The sequence below is a fragment of the Lycorma delicatula genome, chromosome 9 (genome assembly GCF_047948215.1).
Source record: "Lycorma delicatula isolate Av1 chromosome 9, ASM4794821v1, whole genome shotgun sequence".
In the NCBI taxonomy this organism is placed as follows: Eukaryota; Metazoa; Arthropoda; class Insecta; order Hemiptera; family Fulgoridae; genus Lycorma; species Lycorma delicatula.
This window is the reverse complement of record NC_134463.1, coordinates 121,979,170-121,995,719: the sequence shown is the minus strand read 5'-3', so window position 1 is coordinate 121,995,719 and position 16,550 is coordinate 121,979,170. Positions and strand designations below refer to the sequence as shown.

Below are 16,550 nucleotides of genomic sequence, written 5' to 3'. Positions count from 1 at the left end.
TCTAACGTTAAAAAATTTGATGGTGAATGAAACAGTTTGCGAACCAAATTTTAGATTGAATAATTTTTTATTATAATTTATAGTTGTTTAAAATAGTCTATCGATGACGTCATTCCGGAGTGGGGAGACGATGAGAGCAATATGTGTTATGTAACTAAAGAAATTCACAGAGATGTTTTGTCTTGTAGTTAGTTATTGGCGGGAATTATCGGTAGATAGGCGACTGAATCGTAGTACATTTAATGCCTGCAGTTAACATTGTTGCTTAACCTAACTTGTAACGTCATCCAAATTTCATCTTTTTATTGAGATATTCTTTATTACTGATTAAGGTGAGTTTTATTTATTTTTTAAATATTATTACAATTTTTGAAACAATAATTTGCAGTTGTTTTATTCTTTGTTTGTATTACAAATTACTTATTAGATTAAAAATGTTAAAGATATTACTTATTTGAAAAAATAATAAAGATAAACAAGTTATATGTTCGGTTGTAATTTTAGGTTATTTGGCCATTATATATTTAACTAAACTGATATAAGCAAAAATTATTTCGTGAGTGATATATTAGGTTCTAGATATATAAAGTTTTAAGTCGGGTAACGAGAATGAATCGTGCTAGCAAAAAAGACACCCAAATTAGCTTACCGTTTCCTCACCGATCTCAGTTAATGTCGTTAAATATTCATAAATGAATGTATACTCGGGAATAACACGAAAATTTGGAAAAAATAATTTTTGACAGGAAAGAAAGCTACAAATAATCATTTTAATAAATTTGTAAAAATATTTTTAGAAATCTATCGGCGTATTTTTTATTTAACATATATATTTAACAATAATTAATCGTAAGAAAGGAAAAAAACATCGGTAGTGAGTTTGTAGAAGGCGACCGATATTTGATAATTTATGTGAGGTTCTGAGTTCGACACCGGATAATTATCATATATCTTAATAATTATGCGTACATAATATTTAAAGCAGAAATTATTCGTAAACAGTACGACATATATACAACAAACAGTTCATGACCAAATTTTTATATTTTTTAAGCTAAATTAAAAAAAAAATCACAAAATTGTTGAAAATGTATAGTCGATCGTTCTTTTAGAGGAAAACTATTTTTAAGAAAAATTTAACGACCCTCCTTAGATCGATCGGTTGATAAATTAAGCGATTGATATACCGATCCTGTGTTCGAATCTCGGCATCGTTTGGCATTCCTTACCGGTTACAGTTCATGTAATTCTTTACGTACAATTATAAACGACGCGAAATAAAGAAATTACAAAAAAACTATGTTTCTTTGACCGATCAAAGGAGCACTGAAATTTAAAAAAAATGAAGTAACATAATTTAACGATGTACTCGTATTTTAGAAATAAAATTCTATACGCGTAATTTTTTATTACTACAAACGACGTTGTAACTTTTCTTCTCGTCGGGAAAAATCTTTGGATCAGAGGTTAAATTTTACGTAAACTTAATTTACGTAACCGTTTTTTTGTTATAATTACAACGAGAAATTTTAATGCTTTTTCACGAACGGAAACGCATTAATAAATTTAAAAAGAGTCGAAAACCTTAACGGTCAATTTTTTTATTACAAAGTTTTTGTAAAACTGCACCTTGAGTGAGAAAATTGAAAAAATACAAACATGTTTAAGTAGCCTACCGCATACAGAGAGAGAGAGAGAGAGCGATTGAGGGGGAGAGTGCGATAGGGTGTGAGTGATGACAGTGCGGGGTGAGTGCGAGAGAGTGGGCGGTAGAGAGAGCGTGGTTGATGGAGAGGAATTGAGAGAGGGGTGATAGGGGGATCAGTGAAGGCGAGGGAGAGGAAGAGAGAGAGAGAGAGAGAGGTGATGGAGAGTAAAAGCGAGGGACATAGACACTATTAATACGGAGTGGTGTATATAAACGCAGCTCTAACATTGTGACTGCAACAGGTGCTATGTTGCCAATTTACGTGCCTTTTTCTTCACCCTTGGCCCTTTACCTGCAAAAATCGGCATCATATAGATCGCTGCGTTGCGTCCATTTACGTAGAATAAATCTTTCAAGTTAAACAAGTAAGCAAGATGAATACAAAAAATAATTTTTAATAAAATTTTTATTATTAATTTTTTTTTAAATTTAATAACGAATAATATTATTATTTTACTATTATTTAAAAAAAAATAAAATTATATAAATTAAAATCGTGTTAAATTCTCTATTTGATAATAAGGTTGTACTATTAATGAACTGATTTGATATTTATCGTTTATGTATTAGTGTTAAAAACTTAAAAATCATACTTGATAACTTTTTTGTTTATTTTAATTTTTATGTTGTAAATACAGTTAGTAAAATTTGCATAAATTATTGCTTGTTTTAAGTACTCGAATTATCAGAGAGATTTTCTCGTTACAAAATTGTGATTCAAATTAAATATAATATTAGTTAATACTCATTAACATTAAGGTTATAATACAAAAGTTACACGCTTGGTTATAAATTTTAGGTTAATCGGCCGATAAATGATTAACCAAGGAAATAGAATTATTATTGCACAACCTAAAAGTAGTGTACTCGTGGGGTAAGCAAAGTAAAAAGCAAAATTATCTTTTAAAAACATCATTTATGATAAAATAATTTCTTCACTAAAAGTTTTAATAAAATTTATAAATTCGATGTGACGATAAACTTGAACGTTTAACAAATGTAGACTGGATTACTCTCCTCTCACAGTGAGAAATATAATTTTTGTACTTATGAAATAATTTCATATAGTGTTATACAATATTCAAAAAAATAAATCAGAGATTAGAATTAAATTTGATTTGGCTATATTTATTCCTTACAATATTAATTATTATTTTAAATAAAATGTAGTAAATATAAAATAATCGACAAATCTTGATTTAATTTAATTATATCGAACGTCTATAAAAGAAATGTCTTTATAAGAAAACGTCTATATTAAAATTGTACTCGCACAGCTATACACATACGTACGCACACATATACACCATATACACAAGTTTACAGTTGTATTTGAATTGTATCGCGTGATCATTACTGTCCGACGGTAGCCAATCAGAGCGAAGAAAGCCACCTGTGTTTTGTTCACATTCCCCCTCTATCCCTCTCACCATCAACGCAGTCACAGTGACAGTTCGTCTTTACTTAATACGTCATCCCAAAAAATTAAATAAAAAAAAAGAATTACCTCTAATATTCCTCTTAGCAAAAGTCCTCTGTCAGCGTATAAAATAAAGAATTTTATAAATTATCGTATTATTTTCTTTGACTAATTTTTTTATTAAAGCATTTGTTACTATAAGAAATTTGTTTTATTACATTTATTTATCATGACACATTTCGCTTTAATCATCTGATTTTTTTTAAATCTAGCACAAATGATGTATTACAATAAATAAAAATACCTTCAAAACTAGATTGAACTAATATACTGGTTGATGAAGCTTTCTATTATTTAATAAAATGTAATATTCAATCTTGATAAAACTATATATGTAATGTCTTTATCAGTAATGCAAGATTTTTGACTGATAACCATACTTTTCCTTCTTGCAGTATACCTTTAGATCTATGCCAGGAAAATAGAATGAAAAATATTTTCGATCGGTTTATATATATATTCTGTGTATTTTTACATTAAAAAAATTATAATAAAAAGTCATTTAATAAAAATTTCCGAAAAAACTTATAAAATGATCATTACAGAGAGTTTATCTTAAAAAATAAAAAAACCTAAAAAGTGATCCATTTAGTTAATAATAAATAAATAATTCAAAATGCATAAAAAAATAGTTTCTTAATACACAGAAAGTATTGTGATCGCGAAAAATTTCGATATTCAGATTTCAACTGAAATATCCATTTTGACCATCCCTGAATCCAATTTGATTACTTTCGGCGTGACGTCTGTACGTACGTATGTACTTATGTATTTGGCATAAGTCAAAAACGATTAGCCGTAGGACGTTAAAAAATTAGGATTGTTGTAACATCTCGTTGTGCACCTCCCCTTTTGGTTGCAATCCACTGAACCAAAAGTGTCCAAAAAAGCCCAAAATCTTGTTTCTAACTGCAGTAATAAGCCCACATTGAAAGGATTTCAACGATTTATCATAAATGGTATTTATTTATTTTCATTTGGTCCAGTTATAGCCAAATAAAATTTTAATTAATGAAATATTTGAAAGGGGAGCACAGAGGTTCAAATCTCCTTTTTCATCTACATTTTTTTAACTTTTTTTTTAATTTAAATATACTGATTTATTAATAATTATTACCTTTCATTATAAAAAAAAATTTCGATGAATAATTATTCAATAGCAAAAAAAGAGAAAAAATATCTAAAATTATTAATGAGATAAAATTTTACGTATTTACATTTTTTTTAAAAAGTGTGAGTAATTTAATAGGCGTACTAAAAATCATGTGTTGTCAACATCAGATTCTATGTAGTTAAAAATTAATAATATTTTTACATTAATCATAAATTTATTTTTTTATTTTTTATTAATCATTTAATGGTATTAATTTGTAATTTTATTACAATTTTTATACTCATTCATTAAAACAAGATTAATTTTATCTTGTGGTTTATGTTCAGCTCAAATAAAAAAAATTGGTTATTTAATGTTTAAAGACCATTATTGTTTGAAATTTCCTTTTAATTTCATGGAACAAGGATTTTATTTTTTTTCACTGTGAGTATGAGTGTGTGTTTGTGTGTGTGTATATATATATGAAATCTGTTATGAAATAAGAGAAATACATTTATCTGACAAATATTCGCTCCAGTGAATTTTATACGTGTTTATTCTCTCAAAGAATCGGACTTATAAAACATATAACAGTATCAACGCATCAGGAACAAATGGTAACATAACACAAGCACACAGAAAAAAAACACACACACACACACATATATATATATATATATATATATATATATATAAACATCCCAATCGTATCTTCGTTCGCGTTGTTTGGTTTACTTGTGTTTCCCGTCACGATCTTCAGTAGTTTTTAATGGGCGTTCATTATGAATGACTTACGTCATGTTTTTATGTGTGTATGTATTGAAATATACTACCGACTGACTGAAATGTGCTCGGGCTCCATCGTGGTGAAACCACATATTTCCTTTTAATTGGAGAGTTTCCAAAAAAATATGATAATTTTCTCCATTTAAACGATTTGGTAGAATGAAAGAAGTTTAGATCCAAAGTATATGCACATTAGAATATTTTACACGTGATTAAAAATCTGTTAAGAGAATTTGTAAACAAATTATTTTGAATACTGTGTACTTACAAGTATATAATTTGTGTAAACTTCTTTTTTAAATTACCGTATAAAAACTCATATTGGATAGCACACAGATCTGATTAACTCACCACAAATCAGTTGTTTACTAGCTGATTCTCAAAGTCAAAGGTTATGAGATTCAAAGCCTAGTAAAAGTTAGCTACTTTTATATGAAATTGAGTACTAGACAGTATATGCCAGAATACTTTACGGTTGAAATTCAATTAACCACAGGTCTCGGGAATTGTCAGCCTAAGTCACCTCATTTACATGTCATACGTATCATTGGGTCATGGAGGGTTGCTTATTATCTACTACAACATATTGTAATGTACACTTTAGGAGAAAAGAGCAAATTATACATTAGAATATATTTAAGAATTACATTATAATAGGAAATGTACGTTACATAGACTATATTTATACTTAAGGTGTAAGTTAAGAAAATATTAAAAGCTTAGTATAAGATTTTTTTAAAATGAGCAGTTACACTAAAATATTTTACAAATATTACAAATATAACTAAGATAAAATGTGGATGATAGTATAGAAAAAGTTATTTTATGTACTAATATTTAGTTGTAAGAAACATTTCATCTAGTATTACTAATTGTAATCAACATGTGGATAAATAAAGGTTATTTATATATAAAACACACACACACAGACACACCACACACACACACACACACACACACACACACACACACACACACACAGACAGACAGACACACAGATATATAAACTAGGTAATTTGCTGCATTGAACTTTTATCAAAACCCGATTAATTTTGTACTTACCTTACATACAAGTTTAGTTTTAATTACAAATTAATAGTAATACCACTGTTAAACATATTCCTGAATAATATTTCACATTATAATAAATATAATAAAACCAATTTATGATGTTTCAAACGAACGCAAGATTTAATAAAAATGTACATGTTTTAACGCACCAACAAGCGTCTAGAAAGGTTGTCCTTCAATCTGACGTTCGTTAATTTCCGCGTACATTCGTTCAAGCCCGAAGCTGGCTACATACGACATCTGTTGTTACATCAGGATTCATGAACTGCGTCGGAGAGATATTTTTACAGACTACCATTTTATAAAGTAACATATTATAAAACGGATTTTTTTAAATTTATGGATTACTATTACAGTTAAATTTATCTTTATTTTTTTTTTAATTACTTATTTTTTTATTTCATGAATTAATTTACTACGACGTTTTATAGAGAAGCTTATGTATGGGAATATGGAAATGGAATTTAGTAGCGTATAAAAAATGCCATGCCTGACGGGATTTCGAACTCGGGACCTCCGGATAAAAAACCGAGACGCTACCACTCCACCACGGAAATCGACGGGTAAATATATATATTTTTAAATTATATAAATAATTAAAATATTATTATTATTATTTCGTTTAATTTTATGTATTTGTTTGAAACATTACGACGCGTAAATTTTATTTACTTTTTTAGGGTTATCTTTATAAGCCGAGTAAGAAAATCCTTTTCATTATTATGATCGCAACAGCAACCGGACCTCTTAAGTCATTAGTTGGTAACTGAGATTCTACCTTTCCTAAACAGTAAGTATAGCTATTATTTTAAAAGAATTTAAAAAATAGTTTCATTCTTTCCGTAATAACAGATATTACGAAAAGAATGGAACTATATATAAAAAAAAATACAGTAGGTAACTAATATTTATTTACCGAAGTCATTTTCTCATTCTGTTTATCTAAAAGAACGTATTTTTTTATTTTAAAAATAATTCTGATCGAAATAGTTATTGCTCGATAAATGGCCGGATTCTTGATCGCCGTTCCTCTGAACAAACAAAAATAAAATTAGTTGTTAGACGGTTAATAAAACATATTTTAGAATTCTTTTGCGCGTTTCAGACGTACGTAAAGTTCAACACCGATCGATAAACATTCTAAAAGTTATATTGTTTTGTTTTCACTGCGCGAGTTGATTTTTTCTGGAGGTTACTACGGAGTAATACGTCGTCGGAGAACAGCAGACTCTGTCTCTACATAACATTATGTCATTGTTAAAAAAACCGCCAAAATTACTACGAGTAATTACGTAGTTTTGTTCCGAGGTGAGGTGAGCGTTTTATAATTACGATAATAACGCTTTGGAAATCAGTCGGAGGTTGAATGTCACGCCGCTTCCTCATCTATTCGTCCGATTCTGCCTATTCCCCTGTTTACTTTATTGCAATCATTGATATATACCGTTTATATATGGATTGCTGGCCGAGAATTTTAAATCTAGTCCTGTACATAGTTTCCCCCGTTCTCTTACGTCGAATCAGACAGCGACCGATCAGGTTTTATTAGAATCCCATTATTTACGAGTATTAATTTTCGTATGGTTTCTAAACTTCTGTTTGTGTAATATATTTAATATATATTGTGTAATATATTAATTAAGAGTGATATTTACTATGAAAGTAATGATGTTTATTAATTAGATAACCATTTGGCGATCATTATAAACATTTTGAATCGGTATATCAATATATAAAATATATATTCGTGTTTTGGTGAAGACAGGAAACTATTTAATTTCTCATTCTATATTCCCTATTAAGCCTGAAAAAAAGTTTTATTTATTGAAATATTTTTTGTTATTGTTCGTACAAGAGTTATGTATATCTATAAAGGAATTGATGAACAACCATAAAACTTTAACATATATAGTAACACTATTATATATAGTAACACTATATATAATAACAATATATATAGTAACAATATATATAATATATTATATATAGTAACACTATTTAACATATATAGTAACTTTAACATATAGCCTAAAACTCTTTTTATAATTACACTGCCGCTTGTGCTAAAAAAAAAAGAATTCAGTTAAAAGTAGTTAAAACAAAAAGACAGACGCTATTATATGTAATGCTTTCAAGGACAAGTAATACTATAGAAAAAAACTATACAAATGGTTTGTACGTGACCGCTGTTCTTGTCGATTAGAGGGTGAGGCTTGTAAAATATTAGTCATCGTAAAAGTTTTTTTTTTCATCAGCCCGTAATACTCTAAAGAGAGAGAACGAATTAAGTTGTATATAGGATTAAATTAAAGTTTATGTATTTAAAATAAAGTAAAAAAAGAATTTGAGTTATGCTGCTTTTGGATTGCAAGTTTTTTTTTAATATTTTTAATTTTCATTAGCGTATTTCCTTCATTAATGCGATATACTGCGGTGAAACATTTTATCACAAAAGTGATAAAATGTTTTAATAAGTAACAAATAAAATTTTATAAATGGATATCAGGCAAAACACGACTTTAATAATGTAAGTAGAATATACGAAATATTTTGATTTTATTTATTTAGAAAATATTTATTACGTAAATGTATGTATTAATTTATTGATTCGTACGATTTCCTCGTACCGACGACACTTAGTCGTGTCACACAGCATCGAGATATCCTTTTGATTTATTAAATCGGAAAACAAATGCGATCCGCTATTTTGGAAATTGTGAACACTGTTTCCAGTTTATTCCATAATAATTTTTGATGGATTTGTATTTTACTTAAGTAATAGTAACGTTAAGTTTCAAATTATTATATCGACCGAACTTGGATCGGTGATGACATCGAGTTTAATTTCAGATTAGGTTATAACGTATTGATTCAGAATAATAAATTCAGCAACAGTGACGGTATGTTTTTTTTTTTTTGACTGGTTTGATGCAGCTCTCCAAGATTCCCTGTGCTAGTCGTTTCATTTCAGTATACCCACTACAGCCTACGTCCGTAACAATTTGTTTTACATATTCCAAACGTTGCCTGCCTGCACAGTTTTTTCCTTCTACCTGTCCCTCCAATATTAAAGCGATTATTCCAGGATGCCTTAATATGTGGCCTAGAAGTCCGTCTCTTCTTTTAACTATATTTTTCTTTAAATATATTTTTTTTAAAGCTACGTTCCAAACGTATACTTTCAAAAATCTTTTCCTGACGTTTAAATTAATTTTTGATGTAAGCAAATTATATTTCTGACTGAAAGCTCGTTTCGCCTCCGCTATTCGGCATTTTATATCGCTCCTGCTTCGTCCATCTTTAGTAATTCTACTTCCCAAATAACAAAATTCTTCTACCTCGATAATCTTTTCTCTTCGTATTTTCACATTCAGCGGTCTATCTTCATTATTTCTACTACATTTCATTACTTTCGTTTTGTTTTGTTTATTTTCATGCCGTAGTACTTGCGTAGGACTTCATCTGTGCCGTGATATTATTTGTAGATAAGAATGTTTATTATTATATTATAATTAATTTTTATAAATTTTATTTATATTATTATAATTTTTTATTTTATATTTGTAGATAAAAATATTTTCGCGAGATAACGAAAGAGTTACACAAAGTGCGAATTCAGTTGATATTAATTTTAGAATCGATAACAAGAACAACCTTAAACCGATTGCCGTTAATCGATCGCCTTCCCATAACATACATTTTCTCCCTGATCGGCTTAGATTCTTATTTATAAAATATAAAGACGGATGATTACGTATTTTTAATACGAATTTGAATATTCACGATGATAATAATAACTTGATAAACGAATTTCTTGCTATTATGCGACTATATGAATTTTAAATTATACGTAAACATATCTACATGTTTACAAAACAATCCCGATGACGTAATTCCGTCTACCGTCTGCACCGACCATACTTTCAAGAAGAATTTAAAGTACCTACTTTGAGAGAAATAAATATATGTCAAGAAAGTAATACTACACGTAAACAAAAATCTTTTCCTGACATTTAAATTAATTTTTGATGTAAACAAATTATATTTCTTACTGAAGGCTCGTTTAGCTTGTGCTATTCGGCATTTTATATCGCTCCTGCCTCGTCCATCTTTAGTAATTCTACTTCCCAAATAACAAAATTCTTCTACCTCCATAATCTTTTCTCCTCCTATTTTCACATTCAGTGGTCCATCTTTGTTATTTCTACTACATTTCATTACTTTTGTTTTCTTCTTGTTTATTTTCATGCGATAGTTCTTGCGTAGGACTTCATCTATGCCGTTCATTGTTTCTTCTAAATCCTTTTTACTCTCGGCTAGAATTACTATATCATCAGCAAATCGTAGCATCTTTATCTTTTCACCTTGTAGTGTTACTCCGAATCTAAATTGTTCTTTAACATCATTAACCGCTAGTTCCATGTAAAGATTAAAAAGTAACGGAGATAGGGAACATCCTAGTCGTACTCCCTTTCCTATTACGGCTCGATTCTTATGTTCTTCAATTGTTACTGTTGCTGTTTGGTTCCTGTACATGTTAGCAATTGTTCTTCTATCTCTGTATTTGAACCCTAATTTTTTTAAAATTATATTTTATATTTAACAAACTGTAATTTACGCGCTATACTTTTTAAATTTCAGTTTTATCACGTTCTCCATTGTTACACGACTGCAAAAAAAAGAATGTAATGTATTTAGGGTGTATGTTTGTGCGTATGTGTGTTCCATCTTTGCAGCTCAACGGCCGAACCTATTTAGATGTACGGCTCCACGTTGGAATCCTTTCTTTACCGGGAGCGTCATAGGCCAATGATTCCCAAACTGTGCGCCGCGGCCACAGCGGCGCCGCGAAATATTTTTAAAGTTTCATAATTAATTGAACGAAGACATTTATTAGTTAATGAAAAAACAAAAAAATTAAATAATGAAGATACACGAGTTTTTTTTATTTTTCTTTTACATACGAGTAGTCATACTTAGGGTAAAGCGCCATGGAAAAACTTTTAATTCATAAAGGACGCCGCGGCTCGGAAAATTTTGGGAACCACTGTCATAGGCTCTCTCACTCTCTCTCTCTCTCTCTCTCTCTCTCTATATATATATATATATATATATATATATATATATATATATATATATATATGTATATATAGAATATATATAAATTTTATATATTTTTATAAATATGTATGTAGTAGTATTCACGTGGGATTATTTAAAGTAAAATTTATATATATATATATATATTATATATTTTTATAAATATATTTTATATAGTAGTATTCACGTGCGATTATTTAAAGTAATCTGTGGGTTAAAGTACTCAGTATTTCGTATAGTTTATTATTTAATTACTATTTGGAATTATTTTGTATTAAGTTTGTTACTTCTTATTTTTATCTTAGCGTGATACGTAATGTTTTATAAAATGTTCTGATTATGTGCATTAAAATTTTGGCGGGATATGATGTACTTACCAACAATATGGAGCAGTGTTGGCTGCGTGTGTGTGTGTGTGTAAGTGTATATATATATATATATTTATATATTTTTTATATAATGAAGGATTTTTCTCTAATATTCTCCGTTTAGTAGGTGACACGTTAGATTAGCATCAGAAAGTTTTTTCTGTAAAACTTTTCTGCCGCAGGTAATTTTTACACTTGTACGTCGAATGAAATGTAATAAAAAAGCATCGCTATTTCAAACGCTAAATTCCAAATCCTCATTGTTACGGATTTTCTTACAGTTATTTGATTTACTTGATTTAACCCGTACTTACCGTTATTTCGCTTCCCAAGCGATGGCGAATTAAAAAATATATATATTCCGGCCTACTTTGACCGGGCAATGGAGTTTATTATTAAATAACTTTAGATCCGACTAATTTTTAAACTCGGTCGACCGATTTCAGTTATTACTTTTATGTGGAAAAAATTACGTCGCCTTTTTCGTGTAATTCGTAGATTATTCTGTTAACTGAGAAACTTAACTGTACAATAAAGGTTTTTATACTATCTTTTAACGATTTCGCCGATCGTTGAGTACGGCTATCTGAATTTTCACACGGTGCTCTGTTTCTTTCGCGTCTGTAATGTACGCATCTACTTCGTCGAATCAAAATCGTAATGCATTTTAAATCCGAGATGTTTCCAAATAGGCTGCCGCTAGGTGTAGAAAAATAAGTCAAGTTACGTACTGTACTGGAATTTTTCTATTTTATTATTTTCTTATAATGAAGCGTACTAAATTTATCAAACGTTATTTTTACTGAATTCCTAATAGATTTTATTTTAATAATTCAAAGGTAATTAGCCAAACCTGTTTTATTACAACGAAATTCAGTTAAGTCATATACCTCGCATATTTTACTTCTTCTTTAGTAATTCTGTATGCGATTGTTTTACAGTTTATTTTATTTCAGAAACGTACCGAAAATTATCTATTAGAGAGCGAAATTACATTCATATGAACAGGATGACAGATTTAAAACAGAAGCGACCGGGTTCGAACTACAATTATTAGCCTGTCACTTTTAATACCTACGAACTCCAATATTAATTGTTTATTTTACTACCCTCGTCTCTAGGGATGGGCTAAATCGATTGATTTTTATAATAGAGATATTAGTTATGGAACGATATAAATAATCGAATGATTCATTTGAAATGTGAACGTTACTTATTTTTTCCACGAGTACAAACATCGAATAAGATGTAATACATCGGTTGAGTAATTTTCATTTAACAAGTTTTGACTGTCTACAGGTTACTGGCGCCGCTATTAATCGCTCCCTAAAAATTAATTTCTGCAGATGCTGTGGTTTTATTTGAATTATTATCGCGTTGTCAATCAGTCGCTAATATTTTGGCAACTTAGTTTTTTTTTTGTTTATATATATCGCGTCAATTCTTACGGTGTTATTTGTCACCGTTTCAGTTAGCGTTAAATAGTAGCGTTTTTCAATTTTGTTACTCTAGTTTTATTAATTCGGTTTACAGAATTTTTCATTTATTTTACTATCGTTGGAATTATTACTTATTAGAATTTACTCGTTTAGAGATTATTCCGTTAAACTTTGGTTTCATAGTTTGATTACTTTTCGTTTATAATTTAGCCGTTAAGAAAGTTTATTTTTTAACTTTTATTTATGAAGTAGAATTATGAAGGGAAATCATCGATCGTTTAAACATAGTTTGCTATAAATGAAGACAACAAAAGTGTTTGTAGTAAAATTTTATACGTCAAGTAGTAGGAAAGTTTTGTCGTGTACAATGCTACCGCAAATTTATTCTTGAACGTCGGAAAAAGTTAAAAATATCTAAATTCAATAAAACCTGTTTCAGTAACAACCGATATTTGGTGGACCGATGGCAATAAATCGTTTGTTACATTTTACACGCGGTAACAAACTTCATTCAATTGTACCGGCGACTCGCGAAATGTCAGTCGCTCAAACGGGAGTGGCAATCGGCTATATCTTAAAAACGATTTTCGAAGAACGGAATATCACCGATGAAATAGTGACAGTAGTTGCAGACAACGGGTGTAAAATAAAGAATGCGATTAATGAACATCGCCAGTATCCCGGCAGAATAGCGTACACGGTTCGGTTAAAAAAAATAATGTATAAGGGAATCGGTTACAAATGCAAAACGAAACGATCGAGCGATTACATCTTCCGTTTAACTGATTTATAGATATATTTAACGTACGTGAGAAGTCGGTTGAAAATAAAAACAAGCGAATGACGAGTTTATTTTTTATATAAGCAAAATAAGAACCTTTTACATAGACGGCTGTAAATTGTTTACAATTTCTCTTCGAAAAACTTTGAGTTAGCGTCTAATATGTCAAAATATTATTTTGGTTAGTATGGATTAATTTTTATATCGTGTAATTTATAAACATTACAGATCGATTTATGTCGGTTTTGTTTTCCTTTTATTATCAAACAGTCTTGCTGACAAGTAAAAAATTATCTTCCCACACATTTTCTTATTTCTTTACTTAATGTTTCTTTTTAATGATGTGTGTGTGTGCAAAACAGTTTAACCTTTGGTTTTTTTTTGTGAGATTACGGGCATCGACTACTTCCGTCATTTAGCCCCGACCGAAATTTTTAGCGTATGAAAAATGCCATACCTGACCGGGATTCAAACCCGGGACCTCCTGAAGATTGATCTGTACATTTTTAAAATTACAATCGGCCTTGAAATTGGAAAGTAATAAAAGTACGGTATATCTATATTGCGATTCTTTGTTTAGCGTAAGTACTCAAAAAATAATTATGTAAATTAATTTTTAGAAATTTTTCCTTTAACTTACCTAACCTTAAAAATTTTAATTCGATAAATTTTTGTAACTAAAGTTTTAATTTATCGACCGAATATTTATACGAACAGAAATGAATTTGTTGTTTAAATAGTCCAAATTAATGATGCTATCAAAACTACGTTTTATAGAATTTTACGATGCCGTTCATCGGAATAAAATGGAGTTATAATATTTTATCGTAAAACCAAAAATATAATTTAAAAAAAATTGTTTGTTACATAACGGTCTAGTTAATAATATAATTAAATCGATTCAATTATTTAATAAAATTAAGGTTCTGCTCGCGATTTAAATTTAGCTTTTTATTTCGATCGGTTAAAAATAATATTAAAATATGTGTTTGTGTCGATATATTATTTCTACGTATGAGTAGCTGTGACTAGAGTTATCGACAAAAATTATGAATATTTATGCATATATATATATATATATGGTAATCTATTACCGGAAAGGTGAAATGACATCTCCGCGACGAACATCAGAACGTCTCCGCATCTTGAATTGAAGAACAAAAAGAGACGAAGAGAATCTCGGTCGGACAAAAGCCGGTGCCAACGAACGTGGAGCGATTAGGAAGAGGGAATCCGTATCTTAAACCGTCGTCAGGATGTCGGTTAAGAACACAGAATTAATGTAACGTCCCGTTTTGAATTCATCGATAGAAAAAATTATCTGGTCGGTTGTCGTATTTCAGTTAACGGAATTCGTGATCTTAGGAAAAAAACTTGGTTGCGATACGATAGAAAGACACTTTCGGGAAACTAAATTTAAATAGTTTTTTCAATGAAGCCGACTTTACATTTAACATATTACTTCATTTGCGCGCTAAAAATAAACATATTTTATAACTTTACAATTATACTACCTTAATCGCTCGGCTTTCCTTATCGTTAGTGTGAAAAGACCACCACTCCGATCCATATTTAAAAAATAAGTCGTTTCAAATTTTCATATCGTATTTACTTTTTTTTTTATTCGACTAAAGAGAGAAGGAAATCTCGTTTGAAATAAAAAATGAAACTAGTTTCTTTAAGTTTTTAAACGACATTCTGAGCAGGTAAACCGTAAAATAAAATCCCTTTTGAATGGAGTCAAAATTTCGACATTTGTCGAAATTGTTGATCAGAAATATCGTAAACCGTTCGTTACCGTATCTGTAGTTATATTCTGTGTACGTTTTGATCCTAGTATCTTTTACTAAGATCCACCGTGCGCTTGTAATCCCCGGCCCGACGGGGATAAAATCGCCCGTAAAAATTATCAAAATGTTAACTACAAAAATTTTATCGAGTTTAAATTTGCCGTATTAACTTTAATGAAAATAAGTCGTGAACAAGAACATACTGAAAACATAGGAGAGCGCAAATTATGTGTAACTAACCTTTGCGTACGACTTACATATCGATCACGATTTTGCAGAAAATCATCCTATTTTTTTTTTCCGGCCCGTTACTCTTTATTTCTAATCGAACCAGATGTACAGATAAACTCGTAAATTCGTTTACGGTACGGATGTAACCTGTACGGATTTGCATACCGGTATTAAATAAATAAAAAATCAAATTTTTATCTCACAAAGTGTGATACAGCTCTAATATTTCGTTTAGCGACGTAATTGTAACACCGATAATATAGGTTGTTATGTTTGGAGCGTCGCTTTATATGGAAGTGAAACTTGGACGATCGGAGTATCTGAGAAGAAAAGATTAGAAGCTTTTGAAATGCGGTGCTATAGGAGAATGTTAAAAATCAGATGGGTGAATAAAGTGACAAATGAAGAGGTATTGCGGCAAATAGATGAAGAAAGAAGCATTTGGAAAAATATAGTTAAAAGAAGAGACAGACTTATAGGCCACATACTAAGGCATCCTGGAATAGTCGCTTTAATATTGGAAGGACAGGTAGAAGGGAAAAATTGTGTAGGCAGGCCACGTTTGGAATATGTAAAACAAATTGTTAGGGATGTAGGATGTAGAGGGTATACTGAAATGAAACGACTAGCACTAGATAGGGGGGAATCTTGGAGAGCTGCATCAAACCAGTCAAATGACTGAAGACAAAAAAAAAAAAACATA

General features: G+C 29.8%; 2 protein-coding genes across 2 annotated transcripts in view; one reads left to right on the top strand and one right to left on the bottom strand.

Moving 5' to 3' along the window:
* Nucleotides 1–6,363, bottom strand: part of LOC142330139 (uncharacterized) — a 39,254-nt gene extending 32,891 nt beyond the window's left edge. Inside the window, exon 1 of the transcript XR_012757698.1 lies at nt 6,130–6,363. The gene's annotated coding sequence lies outside the window, so the exon portion shown is untranslated. The remainder of the gene's footprint in view (nt 1–6,129) is intronic.
* LOC142330136 (anaphase-promoting complex subunit 1-like) overlaps nt 199–16,550 on the top strand; it is a 61,587-nt gene continuing 45,235 nt past the window's right edge. The window contains exons 1-3 of the mRNA XM_075375231.1: nt 199–332; nt 6,570–6,701; nt 6,819–6,928. The gene's annotated coding sequence lies outside the window, so the exon portion shown is untranslated. The remainder of the gene's footprint in view (nt 333–6,569; nt 6,702–6,818; nt 6,929–16,550) is intronic.